Genomic DNA, 14,329 nt, shown 5'->3' with positions numbered 1-14,329 from the left:
GGTAACCTTGCGATGACGTGTGGTAAGAAATTTCTAACGCAGTCCCCTTTGACAGATCTGTCACAAGTATTGCAAATTGCTCTAGAGCTCTAGGACCTACGTGTCCGTATGGTGATGGAAGGTGAATTTTACCAATAAGCAGAAAGCTGTTAGTATCAAAGCAAAAAATTGGTTGAACAAGTATTACCGGGGCAATGAGACACTTGATATTATCTTAAATCTACCCTCATCCACTAAGAGGTACCGTAAACGGAAGACCGCATATACCCCCTCCACCGGTCGAACCCAATATTCTTTCCAACGAGAGCAACCCGAACATAATGCACAACGCGACTCCACCTATCAGCACTCCTCAGCATCTCCTCGACAATGTTGTTTGGAGAGAAATCCATTCCGTTTAAAAAGAGCTACTGACGAATCCCATCCCGCCTTTCACAAGAAAAAAAAGGTGGGCTGGACGTCGTCCACAACCCCATTGTAAAGCACACAATCCGGAGACCGTGCCTTTCCAATCTTATGCAGGTAAAACTGAAAATCTCCATGCCCACTTAGGAGCTGGGTACGAAAATAGTCAGCCTCACCATGTTTCCGATTCAGCCACGCTCCTAAGTTGCTGATGGGCCACGCAGTCCATCTGCCTCTAGTCTCATTTTGCCAAGAGAGTTTCCACTCATCTAGTGTACATTGCCGTTCTTCTGGAGCAACCACCTCCCGTGACTCTTCTTCGTCTAGCAAGAAAGCTAACGGGGATTACCTCCGCAATCACCACCATGGCCGGTTCAGAGACATTACGGTAGGCAAATGCCACTCGCAAAGCTCCCTTTATCCGTACTTGTGCAAGACGCTTACGGTATAAATCGTTGCCAAAAGCGCAGACTGAATTAAACTCATCAGGAGACGCAGCCTGCTAGACGTAGGAGCCCCAATATTTGCCATTAGCCGCTTAAGGCCGACACTCCAGTTGCAGCTTTGTCCGCTGTTGCTTTGACTTCCTCGAGGAAGCTCATCTCAGGAGCCATTCCAAGATACTTCACCGTTTGTTTTGATTCGATTTTCGTCTCACCGATCGATATATTCATGATGACTACTTCGGTTTTTTTTCCAGTGCAAGGTTAAAATCATTAGCAATCATACATCTGCTTCCCCTCGGATCAATATGCCAATTCTGCTTAGCGCATGTTTGACAGCGTGTCCAGCAGCCAGCCCGGCGCCATCATCTGCATAACCGACCAGGCGCAACTCTTCTGGCATGTCGGGTCTAAGCAGATTATCAAAGGATGGATCCCTGCACTATCCCCAATGTGACCTCTATCCTCCCCTGACCTTCTAGTGTTTCACAGAGCAGGGAGCGGTTGCTCAGATAATACCTCAATATCCATGAGAGATTATTCAGGACGTGGAAAATACTGTGTAGTGTGCCTGGAATGTCTTCCCATCTTACGGAATAAAAGGCGTTCCTAAGGTCAAGCGTCACGCAGAGCAGCACCCGTCAAAACCGGCCGCCGGCTGTGTGCCTCCGCTCGACGAACGGCATCCACGGCTTGCATGAAGCATCGATTGTGGATCTCCCCGCCCTAAAATCGAACTGCTGTGGGGATAAGTCTTCGGGAGCACGTTTCATTTTACCAAGTCTATTTCTGATGAGCTTTTTGGAGCACTTCCCCGGCAGTGTCAAGCATACAAAGTGGTCGGTATGATGATGGCAGCTCAGAGTCGCTTTTCCCTTTGCTGATCAGGGCAAGCCTCGCCATCTACCAACGAGAGGGGAAAATCCCCTCTTTCAGACATGCATTGAATGCGCCGAGCAGTGGGTCTGCGGATGCTGCATCACCAGTTTGTACAGCTCTGCTGGGATGCCATCGGGATCTGGTGCCTTCTTATTTTTCACAGAGGGGACTCCCTCTTCCAACTCTTTTATGGAAAAAAGTGGACAATTCGCGGCACTCTCCACACTGTTGTCATCATTATGTACGGGGTGCGCAGGGAATAGTGCCCTTACACTACGGTCCATCTGTTTAAGTGAACAGGGTTTTCGCAAGGCCCCGATTTTTTGAGTTACCAGTTTGTAACCGAGCCCCCACGGGTTCATCTCGTCGACCAAGTCCTGTCAGCAGCGAGCTTTGCTCCTCTTTATTGTGCTGCGGAGTCTTTCCTTGGCTGATCTGTACTCTGTGATTATGGGACATACCTCCTCCCGATCGTTTAGACGTTGTGTCAAGCGATGGAGTTTGTGACACTCTTCCCCTTCACCTGCCACGTCTCGATGCCTTCCTGGTCATGGAAGCTCCTGACCCCCTTGCTCAATATGCAGCCTTCGTGTTGCCATGGAGCCAAATCGTTTTTTCATGTCCAAGTTCCTTTTTCAAATTTTGCTTGGTTCCCGGGAAGTGCTCAAGCTCCTTTCACGTTCCGAGAAACTTGTGTTCATTCGTTTTGAGAATGAAGACTGAGAACCTCGTTTTTTTGGTATTTATCTTCAGTTCGACTCCAAATCCAAAGGCATTTGGTTGAAGTTCATGACTCAGTGGAAAAGCAATCGGGCATTACCAGTGTCAGGGAAGTATTTACAAAAAATTACACAGTCTGTTGGAACTCCACCTCGCCCATGTCTCTTAGCTAAGGCAGCGTAAAAAATGCCGATACTCTTCCAAGATTTCACCCCGATGCTCCAATATGCTCCCAGTTAACTCTGTCGAAAACCTTCTCAAAACCGATGAGGAGCACTTGTATGGATTGGTGAAGATCAAAACACCATCTTGATTAGCCGGAGTTGGCTTAGGTGGCAGAGTTAAAAATAAATAAATAGAAACATTTGACGAAATTGACCGTAAAAGTCTGCCTTTAAATACAGATGCTCCACTGAAAGTTCCGTCGCCATGGTCTAGCACTCTTCTCCAGTTCGACTCCGCCCGACCAGGATGGTAGAAGTAGAATTGCAGGGGCTGTGAAGAACAGTTTGCCCAGTAGTTCACAAAGCAAAGTAGCTCAACTCCGCTTAACCTAATTGTTGTCACGTCTGCTTGGACGACCAGTGCATATCCACAATGACAGTGGCTTACCATAATATCACCTCGGGTAACACTTCGCTTGATATTAAATGCACAAGAGGTGACACTTCACTGGATGATACGCTAGTGAGGATCGTGGTAAAGACATCTTTCCCCATCCCCTTCTGCTCATTATCATGAATAGGAAGCCCGCTGTTAAGATCTGCAGCAAATCATTGCACGCGCCTCCATCATTTTAAGTGGTCGGAGACGACCAAGAAGGAAAGGCTATCACAAAAACGTAAAAAGATGCTAAATTGATTGTGAAGGTGCGACGCTCCATCGAAGTACCCCTTCGACTCATGCTTGCATGTCTCTATGCTAGCCAGGCTCAGGAATGAGGAATGGGGGTGGGGTAATTTGAGCAAGCACTTCCATCCCTCACATGTGATTATATAAAATTCACGTGCCTTTAACCAATATCCGGGTCCGCACCGGATCCTGAAACTTCACAAACAGGGGCACTCGTACGAGCCTACAAAAATCTTTTTCGGTTTTTAGGATAGCTCATCCTTCTTGGACATCTCCGGTCACTCAGGATGGTATTTTGGCCATCGCTCATTCCATTATGTCATTTCAAACTGCTTGACTGTAGATAAAATGAGACTCTGGTCTTCTAATCGGCACTGGTGAAGATGAACCACGCCGGAAAGCCTGTAGGGCCAGTCAAGAAATATCTATCGTAGAAAAAGCAGGTAGGTATACCTGACCATAGACGGAGCGATGGCGTAACTCAGGACGCTAAGTAGTTGCAGGAAAACTGTCAAGTATGTAAATCGCAACGAAATAAGGCCAACCTCAGCGGATTGCATCCTCGATCCTTCGTTTAAATCTCATTCGATAATAAGGTGTGACCATTGAGATTCCCACTTTTCCGTACCTACACCATACAAACTCTGAAATGCAGATTTCTTATGGGAGTCAAGAAGCAGAGAAGGACGAAAAAGGAGGAAAAAACAAAAAAAAAGAATAAAGTTAAAAAACACTCATCAGATATGACAGACTTCATGCGGCAGTCAGGAACACTAACAGCACCTCGTGTGCAACACGCTCTATTGACAATTCGGACGGATAAATTGACTGTTCACTTTATATCCTTCTTGTAGTTTTCGCCTCACGGAGTTGTGATCTAGAAGAACGATTATAGTATTCTCCTATGTGCATTGACCTACATACTTTTCAAAAGTGAATATGGAGGTTTTGTCATAACAGAATCTATCCCTACATTGCCTACGTGATAATTTACCCTTCAATAAGCAGTGAGTATTCCTACAATGATGCAGGGCTAAGTTTAAACAATCCTACGAGCGCCTGAATTGGTACGCCTTTATGAGCACCCAGAACCTTTTCATTCCTAGAAAGCTCGCTCGGTATAGTTTCCTCTTTCCGATCTGACAGAAAGGTTCTAGCCCGTATAGCAGCGTTGCTGCTCCTTTTGTGGTCAGCTCATCCGCTGCATCATTGTCTTTCAACCGAATACAACCTAGAACCCAGAATGGATGCATCGGTATTGGACGTCGATATGCTTCGGATCATGTTGGGGCATAGGTAGCGTGGTCCTTAATGCCAGGTGTTGGAATAGCAGGCGAGGTGCTGGTTGTGGGAGCTGGATGAGCGGACGTCTCTGGGGCTGCGCTGGACGACATGGATGCAGTAGCGTCGGGGATTGTCGCTTTGTGGGCTGCTGGGGAGTATATATCTTCGTCAGGAGATATGCAGAAAAGTGATTCCTGTATTTCGTTCCGACGCCTGTTATTGCATGTTATTTCCTTCGTCAGAAGACAGAAGATCAAAATCGGAGTGATTATCCCTGGAACTGTGAGAGATAGAAATATCTGGAGTAAGAACTATATTGTCGTCGTCGCTTACTTTATTGGTAGTTGGTTCAAGACAAGGAGGATCTAGTGGTTGTAGGGACGGCGCTCTTTCGCGCAGGCTGTTGGTGACGGATCGCTTCGACATCAGCGGGGACTGAAATATGTTTTGTTTTTATTTTTGTTTTTAAAATCATTTTTATTATATATATATATTATATAGATTGGAAAAATGAACAATAAAAAACAATCTTTTAAAATAACAAAAATAACTTAAATCTAATGGCCACTGTGGGCTCTCAAAATTTTTGAATAACGATTTACAGACAGAGAAGAGAAACAGTAAGAAATGAAAATCTAATTTTACAATAAGTTGTCGGGAAATGGTCAAAAACCCGACAGAATTCACTTGGCCTTAGTGGCAAATAAAGAGTCCAACCTGGCCCGCTTGAACTTTAATTTTAGGAATCCTCAACGGAAACTACAGACTCTTCCTTACGATAGCGATCATAACGCTATTCTTATTGAAGTTCTGTTTGATGGACGAAGAGTTCGCCTTCTGCCGATGGACAGTGGCGTCCACAGGCTGAACTTTAAACAAACAAATTGGAAGAAATTCCAAGAGAGGTTTATTCGGGAATATCGAGAGGAATGCCCACCTCTTGATGGGGAAAACGATAGTACAATTGCACCAGGTGACAGGAACTTGAGCAACGAGGAAATACTTCAGTATCTTCTCAAGCTGGAAAACTTGACGCTGGAAACAATTGAACAAGTCGTCCCTAAAATTAAACCTCGCAATAATATGGAAGGATATGAAACTGAAGCCACAAAACGGTTGAAAAAGTGAAAAGCCTTCTGCTCACTCGCGTCAACAAAATCTACCGGAGATATGGGGACTATCATCATCCCATATTGGTTGAGTTCAAATCACTTCTAAAGATCGCGCGGGATCTTATCCGTCAACATTACATAAATGAAGTGAACTCCCAGTGGCGGGAGAAGTTAAAGGGTATTTCACCAAGCGATCCAGATTCCATGTTTACTAAGATAAATACGTTATTCCGGAAGAAGTCACGAATAACTGTACCGAGAATTAAAGTCGGTGGCAGCGAGATACAACACCTCATTGACTCAGGTATAGACACGAATAGTGTAACTGCTGATGCGCAAGGCAATTACATCGTGATGGATGATGCTCTGAAACTCGAACTTATAGGGGAGCACTTTGAATCGGTGCATCGGCCCAGAACGGACTTAGAGCCAACGCGACTTTCGGAAATTGTAGAACGAGATGTCCACAATTTCAAATATAGCCTGAACGGCACCACCGTTCTCCAATTTAGCTCTGCGTTGCAGGCTCATCTCATACCGAGTGATAATCTGCTTGATTACTTTGTCTCATGTGTTGAGTTAACTTCCATATTCAGAAGAGTAAACAATAAGAGATCATCCGGTATGGATGGCATTCCCAACGTGGTCCTCAGGCATTTACCAGACATTGCCATTCGTAATTATTGCATTTTGTTCAATAATTTATTGAACAATTCCTTCTTTCCAGGACAATGGAAGAAAGCCCGAGTATTCCCGATTTTAAAAAGAGGGAAGGATTCATCCAGCCCTCAAAGCTACCGCCCAATCAGTTTGCTGCCTAACATCAGCAAGGTGTTTGAGGTTTTGGTATTGAAAGCCTTGAACGGGCATATCAAGAAGAAGGAATTATTGACGAACGCGCAATTCGGATTTCGATCTGGACATTCGACAATACATGCAATAACGAAGGTAACGTCTGATATTTGCTGGCGGATTAACAATGGTGAGTGCGTAGGCGCTTGCCTTATAGACATGGAGAAAGCCTTTGATACCGTCTGGTTGGATGGACTGATTTTCAGGCTCCTGAAGAATGAGTTTCCCAGTCACCTCGTAGCGATGATGTGTAGTATGCTGTATGGCAAGTGCTTTGTCATTACGGACGGAAATCTCACTACTAACAGAGAATTTCATGTTCTGAATGGATTACAGCAAGGGACAGTGACTGCGCCTACACTTTTTGCGGTATTTGCCGGCGAATTGCTCAATTCTTTCGATTTTAATAAATCTCCTAAAAGGTCTTTTTTTTGCCTTTGCTGACGATCTGATAGCCTACACGCACAAGAAGGTAACTGAGGTGCAAGTTGAACTTCAGAAGATGTTCAATGATATTAAGTTCTTCACGAACAGTTGGCGGATGAAAATCAATGCGCAAAAGTGTGAAACGATTCTGTTTCGAAATTCCTTGGCGTATGCCAGTAGGAACTTGAAAAGGAATTGGAGAGATTTCCACATTGTCGCGAACGAGGATAGTTCAGAGCGCATTCCTCATAAGAAGTGCGTTAGATACCTGGGTGTGCGTCTTGACGAGCGTCTCCAATTTAACGAGCACGTTAAAGTCGCGCTAGAAAGCGCTCGCAAGGCATTCATGTCTCTTCGAAGACTCTTTTATGCTCCACATCTTAGCCGGAAGGTTAAGATTATTTGCTATCTTACTTTGGTTAGACCGGTGCTCATCTACGGGTGTGCTATCTGGTTTAATTTGAGTGCTAGCCAAATGGAGAAAATAAGGATCTTTGAAAGGAAATGTCTGCGTGCTTGCACGGGGCTTAATAGGACTGCTTCGTCAAACTATGAGCACTATGTAACTAATGAAGTGATGTATGCAGCTGCTGCTGTGCCAAGAATCGATACAGTTATCGTCAGATTGATTCGGAATCATATAGTGTGATCTGCTTCGCATGGTGAGAACCCTTGGGTTTCGCAGCCGTTCTACCCAAATGATGGGTATTTCGAGAAAACTCTCACGACAGGCTTCATTCCTCCCGAAGCGTTCGTGTATCTTGACAGGAATGGTCTAATTCTTGATTCTGCCGGTGATCCGGTTATGTGTCATATACATAGACGGGCCACGGACAAAAGGATAGAATACCCCCCGAAATTGACAGTGGAGGCTCCGGGATTCGACTGGAGATACTCCAGAGCGAGAGCAATTGACATTAAGCGGGATGAAAAAGAGAAATCTTGGTACTGGTGGCTGCGGGATGCCGGTTATCATTCAAGTCGCCAGTTATAATATAGTAATTCTGCAGCCTATTCAGTTCGAGTATCGTAAACAGAGAATGGAATTCCTCCTTGAACTTGGCTCGGTTGTTTCCCACTGCATAGACTGACAGAATGTATAAATTCCCTCCTCTAGGCAGTGAAAAAAGAATACATGAGACTTCGATACACTCAAAGGTTTCAAATTCAGGCCTATTAATATGCCTGAAACGATAATGGCGACCCACAAGTATTCCGATACCACCTCCCCCATCACAATTTCGTCTATCGTTCCTCACGAATTCAAAATCCTTGAATGTTATCGAATGCCTCGGATTGAGGTGGGTTTCTGAAATCAAGACTATGTCAGGCTGTTGTCTGGCAGCGAAATCAAGGAGCTCCGCTCTTCGATGGATTCCTACGATGGAATTCACATTAATCGCGATGATCCGGAGACCATCCAGTGGTACCGCTGTGACTGCAGACCTAGCAGCGGACATGCTGTTTGTGTAAATATTCTGTTATGCTATTTATTTTTGTATTGTGTACGTGTAGCGTATGCTGCATGTTTTCACACATGGTTAGTATTTTATTGAGGATATTGTTGCATCTTGTTAGGGCTTCTTAACTCCCCCTTGTCGAACTACTTCTGCAAATGGGATCCCCGAGACGATTGGTGCCGAAGGGACGGTACCGTCCAACGCCGCTGACACTTTCGTTCTTTGGGCCGATCTCGGTGCTTGCTGCCTTGTGACCTTAACATTGCGGTATGCAGGACATCCACGGTACGAAGCCGGATGCCCTCCGCTTCCGCAGTTAACATAGAAAGTTTTTTCCTTGCCATCTGCTTCAGTCAGCGAACATTCAGCTGCGGTATGGTCTTTCCCGCACTTTACACATCGTAAGGTCATTTGACAGTTCACTGCCGAGTGACCATAGCGCTGGCATCTTCGACACTGGACTATTTCGCCCCTTAGCAGGCGCTCAAAACGACTGGCCTGGTAATTAAGCGACCTGATGCCGATCAGATCGCTTCCCCGGCTCTCCGGGCTTATTTGCACGAGGAAGTGCGGCAGGATTTGTTTTTCCAAAACGGACCTCCTCGTACTAAACCGTGACACTGAGAGGAACTTAACCTCAGTTCCCGTCTCCCGGAGCATTTTGAGCACCTCATCGGGCTCTTCCTCCGCATCCAAGCCTTTCAGAAGGAAGGTTTGCACCTTCTCTTCCTTTGAAGTGTAGGTGAAGTGAGGAGCCTTCACTCGCTCGAGGACCTCCCGTGCTTTTTTGTAATCTGCAATTTTATTGTATTTGACTTGGGCTCTCTCGGCTCCCGTCTTTTTAATAACAAAATTTGAGAGCCCCGCGCTCCTATTAAGTAGAGTGGCTAAATCTCTACCACCTAATTTATAAACATTAATGGGGGGCACCCTTTCCCCCTTTTCTTTATTTCGGGTGCTAATTGTATCCCCAGTCGGACCATTTTTTAAATTTTCACTCGTACTTGCATTATTTTTTAAATTTTCACTCGTACTTGCATTGTTTTTAACATTATTTAACATTTTTTCTTGAGTTTTGTTTTTTTTCTTTAATTTTTTGGAAACATAGACCAAAAACTCACCCAATTTTCCATCTTCACAATTGCAACTTGCCTGGTTAGCATCCTCTTCTGGGACATTTCCATCACCACCGTTGTCGCCGACTCTCGTATCGTCTGCTTTACTGCTCTCTATGTCCTCCATACGGACAGATTCGCTGTCGAGAACTTGTTCGCCCTCAAGGCAGCCCGGTTCCTCCATGATTGCAAAAGTAGTCGAAGATATATATATATATATATAAGAAATTTATACTATGATAATTCATTTATGAATAAACAAAAGTTCAAGACTAAGCCTCCACCCCCCGCACCGCAAAGGGCTGCATCAAGAGTATTCCAACTGTGTTGTGTATCCAATTTTATAAATTTATTTTATGATGGCCTAAAAAATAAGGGAAAAAAGTGGAAATAAAGTTCTGTTCAGTTTCCCATCAAAATACATCCAACGATGCTTAACCTCGGTGACCGAATGAGTGCCGCTTTGCTCGTTCTCTTAATCTCCAGTTGTGGGCGCTGTTTAGGTAATTGCTAATTTCGTATTATCTTATTTCTTTGTGTAAGTCTTCTGTTATCATGTGAATCACCTTTGCAGTTGACTAAAAATATTGAGAAAGTTAGAAAAAAAATGCCTCGATGTCCCCCATCTAAGAGCTAACCGCTCCTCCACAACACTTAACCACAATGATACCAACACTCAGCACTCACTTAGGCTAACCAATCTACTTTATTTCGAAATTCGTATAATTAAAGCTAAAGTGACGCTGCACTTAGGTGAGGAGATCCTGTGACTTCTATTTCTTTTTGGGATAGTTTTGCCTTCTTGGTTGACTGAGAAAATCACCACTATAAAATAAAATGGACTTCTACTGTGTATCTCACATGAAAAGGTACTTCACTGTCGATAAAGTATCCAGTGAGAACGTTTTCCAGATACCACCTACGATTTGTATTCTCTCCCAAGGCTTTTGGGTACCGTATGTTCATCGAAAATTTGGCGGTTCATGGATATCCTTTTCGGCGTTCTCTTCGGGAATTCACAGAATACCCGCACGAAAATGCTTGATAAACGCTACACTCTAATAAAAAACGAAACGAAATTTTGCACATTGCACATTGATTATACTTTCATTGAACTCAAATCCTTTTAGCGTACTTCTATTCAAGGAATCCTGTATTATTTTTGTTCACAAAAGTCAAAGAAAGCCTCACAACAAAAAACAAAAATCTCCTAAATATATCTGTGCTGCTTAATCTCACATATTCCTCCCCTCCTGCCATAATAAGGGAAGAAATAACTGAAATGTACAAACCTGAAATTTCCGTCACTTCATCCCCCAAAGGAAGTAATTAGCGTTTTGCGCTATGTAAGTATCTTCCTTGCTGTCGACAGTTGTTTCCTTTCGGCATTGCTATCATGAAAATATATGCTCACATGAGATGTCTCCCGAAAGCAAAATTAACTATCTTTGAAATTGCTCTACTCTATTATTTCTATTAGGAAATCTTATCAAATGACTTCCAGCCATTAAGTAGCGAATCCTGTACACCCTCAACCGAATCTTTTTTGTCGGTCATCGTCACCTTTCCACTGAAAAAGTCCACCTACCAAGTGCAGTAACCTATTACGTAAATGGGCACGGAAACTACTGATAAAATGGAAATGACGTTGATGGTAACATCTTTCCCAGTGAAGTATCCTTGTACAGTGTCTGGATTTGGATTAATACACAACTGAAAGTAGGGTTACGGTGAAGGTATCGATGTTCAGCAAAAAGATACAGGGCCTTTGAGACTGCTGGAAAATTCTAACTAGAGAGCTTAGGTCCACTTTGTTCAGTAACTTAGTTCATACGAAACTTTGTGGTCTTGGAGATCCTAAGTTCCTTAGAGAAAGCGTTCACTTCTTTCGAAATTAAAGCCTTACGCTCTGAGTGGGAAAGTTCAAATAGTTCAGTCTTCAAATCGTAAACAAAGCAGATATTTCCACACTAAAATTCTCAACATATTGGGCAAAGATCAACATAAGGGAATGGCAGATTCAGCTGATATGAGAGGACGGCGTTGGGTCATCAAAGTCGGCAAAGAAATGGGGGCGAGACAGACGACCCACTTCTTGAGCGAAAACTTTATCGTTTGCATAAGTTTCAGGCAACTTGTATCTCACGTTTTGGAGCAACTTCCACGAAGAAATTCCTTTCTCAATTTCTAAAATCTTCCCGTGTGGCATAGTTAAGAACTCGGGAACATTATAGCCTTTCGTAATATTTGATCCTGTGAGAGCAAAACTACTTTAATAAATACTCCCGTTGAAAGTCCTGGAAAATTCAGTTATTTTAAAGTTTTGAGAATTGTTCCATCCCGATTTTCACCATGACCGAAACATAATTGCCGTGAGCGTTTTATTGCAGAATAAAAGCTCATAAAGTCAGTGGAAATCGTACAAAGATATAGAATTTGCGAACAATTTCTTTTACGCTGCGAAAAGTTATTTTGCGTCCTTGCTCGATATATAAAATTTCATCCCTAATCCCACCAAATAACCGCTCCATTGTTTCCCTCCTTTGATATGTTTACCGACAATCGTGTTCTTCCGTTATCAACATTTTGTTTGTTAGTTGGAAAATGAAAATACCGCACACACCCAAACACACGGAAAATCCTTTGCATGGGGTTGATCACATATACACGGAGGAACTGAACAAAATTCTGGATATTTTTTACGGAGGTTTACACTCATCTCGCTTCAAACAAGCCAATCCCATTCGTGAAAGCTGCTTGGGAAAAATGAAAATCATCAGCGAACATGAGATTATATTTATATGGAAATTATTAACGTAGGCGAAAGTTTCGGGTGGCTCCGGTAAATATGAACACTCGGTGTGGGGTTGAGAGCGTCATGAAATGTAGAAAACACCACCGTCACGCCGCTTCCGCATCCTGTTCCTTGTCGTGGAGAGTGGAAGAAAGAAGAATATGTTTTCCAGGAGGAGTTTTACCTGTAGTGAAAATTCAGAGGAAATATTATGTTCATCTTTTTATGAAAGTATCTTTATCTTTGGTGTTCGTGGAAAACTGACGTTTTGGTTCAAAGGAGATACTGTTTTGTTTCAGTGAACGACTTTAATTCGGAGGAAAGGAATAAGGTCACGAAATGTTCACAACTTTCTAAAATGACAACGTATAGGGTAGGGGTAATAGTCGTTTGAATCCTGAGTTTACTCAGCGCCTTAGAGACTGAATGAGGATAAATATTTTAACTAATTTGGGAAGAAGGTAATAGCCCCCAATTGAAGATGAAACGTTGCACCCGAATCCAGTGTTTTTTATTTATAAAAGGACTAAGACGAATTTTTATATCTTTATCACATTCGATTACTATTAAACCCCAACCCCAACGCCATTAAAACGGGTACAAATTCTTGGGCTAGCAAACTGCAAATTTTGAGACTTTATTGCTACTGGAACCTGAAATAGCGCCACGAGTAGAGGCTAACCTTTTCTTATTCTGAAATGAACGCAAACTCTTTGCAGTGAGAATTCCGTCGATATAAACTGGACCTTCTAACTGAAGTGAAATAATAAGCTTTGAAGGATACTCCTCTGTGTCTTCCGGCTCCGTTTTTTTTATCAAAATCGGTTCAGTGTCTGTCTGTCTATCTGTCAGTCTGTCTGGCTTTTTTTTTTGAGGCGGTGGAAATCTTCAAAAGACACTGGTATGGACACACCAGCGTGTGTGATTTTTACCCACTAAAACCACCTTCGACTCCCTCACTGCCCCGCGGAAACACCATAAGGTATTACATCACGGAGTCAGTTCACTCTAGCTCAATCCCATTTCTCCTATACGCGGCGCACGTGACCGCGCTTTTCTCCTTTCCTCTGCCTTTCGCAATTTATCTTGTATAGATGCGATCATGGAGTTGACCGCATCTCAATTCTCTTAATGTGCTAGCATTTTCAGCACCAGATTTTCTGGCGCCAGCACCTCTCCTAGAATCTCCTCTAGATTCCTCCTTTCTTCCACAAATCTCGGACAGTGGAAGAATACCTGCTCTGGGTGCTCTGGAACTCCATCACAATTTGGACAGTCGGGTGAGGTCTCCAATTTAAAACTGTGCAGGTATTGGAGATATCCTCCATGTCCCGTGAGAAACTGGGTGAGATTATAATTAATCTCACCGTGTCGTCTCTCCAACCACTCCTTGATGGCAGGAATGAGCCTGTGGATACACCGACCTTCTCCCGAGCGTTCCCACCGCTCTTGCCATCTATTTATGGATCTCTTCCTCTTAGCGTTCTTCGTCTGCAATAAGGGAGAGATTGGCTTCGCATGGTATATATTCGCCATCTCATCTGCCAAGATGTCAATCGGCATCATTCCAGAGATAACGAATGCTGCATCATCTGAGACAGTCCTGAAGGCAGAGCATACCCTCAGAGCAGTCCTTCTGTAGACTGCATTCAGTTTGTTAATGTTAATTGACATCCGCAACGCCTCGCTCCAAACTGGGGTCGCATAGAAAATGATTGAGGTCACCACCCTGGTTATAAGCAATCTAGATTTATGCCGTGGCCCTCCCACGTTCGGCATCATCCTCGCCAGGGCCATACTAGCAGTGGATGATTTATCACAAACATAATGTACGTGTTGCTTATAGCTGAGCTTCCTGTCTATCACCACCCCCAAGTATTTGATGGTCGACTTGGAAGTGATGATATGATTCCCGATTCTAATACAGGCGTAATTTCTCTTCCGGCGCTTCGTGATGAGGATCGCTTCCGTTTTTTTTCCTCCGCAA

The 14,329-nt window shown here is 43.7% G+C and overlaps 1 protein-coding gene and 1 long non-coding RNA gene across 2 annotated transcripts in view; one reads left to right on the top strand and one right to left on the bottom strand.

The window, feature by feature from the left end:
* Window positions 1-14,329, top strand: part of LOC119646408 (pikachurin) — a 590,540-nt gene that overhangs the window by 472,855 nt on the left and 103,356 nt on the right. The window lies entirely within an intron of this gene.
* On the bottom strand, window positions 11,916-12,699 carry LOC119646409. Its single transcript, XR_005248735.1, has 2 exons — window positions 12,365-12,699; window positions 11,916-12,301 (listed from the first exon to the last, which is right to left on the bottom strand). It is a non-coding gene; the product is annotated as an uncharacterized LOC119646409 (long non-coding RNA).

The sequence above is a fragment of the Hermetia illucens genome, chromosome 1 (genome assembly GCF_905115235.1).
Source record: "Hermetia illucens chromosome 1, iHerIll2.2.curated.20191125, whole genome shotgun sequence".
NCBI classification, from domain to species: Eukaryota; Metazoa; Arthropoda; class Insecta; order Diptera; family Stratiomyidae; genus Hermetia; species Hermetia illucens.
This window is presented reverse-complemented; position numbering and strand designations above follow the sequence as displayed.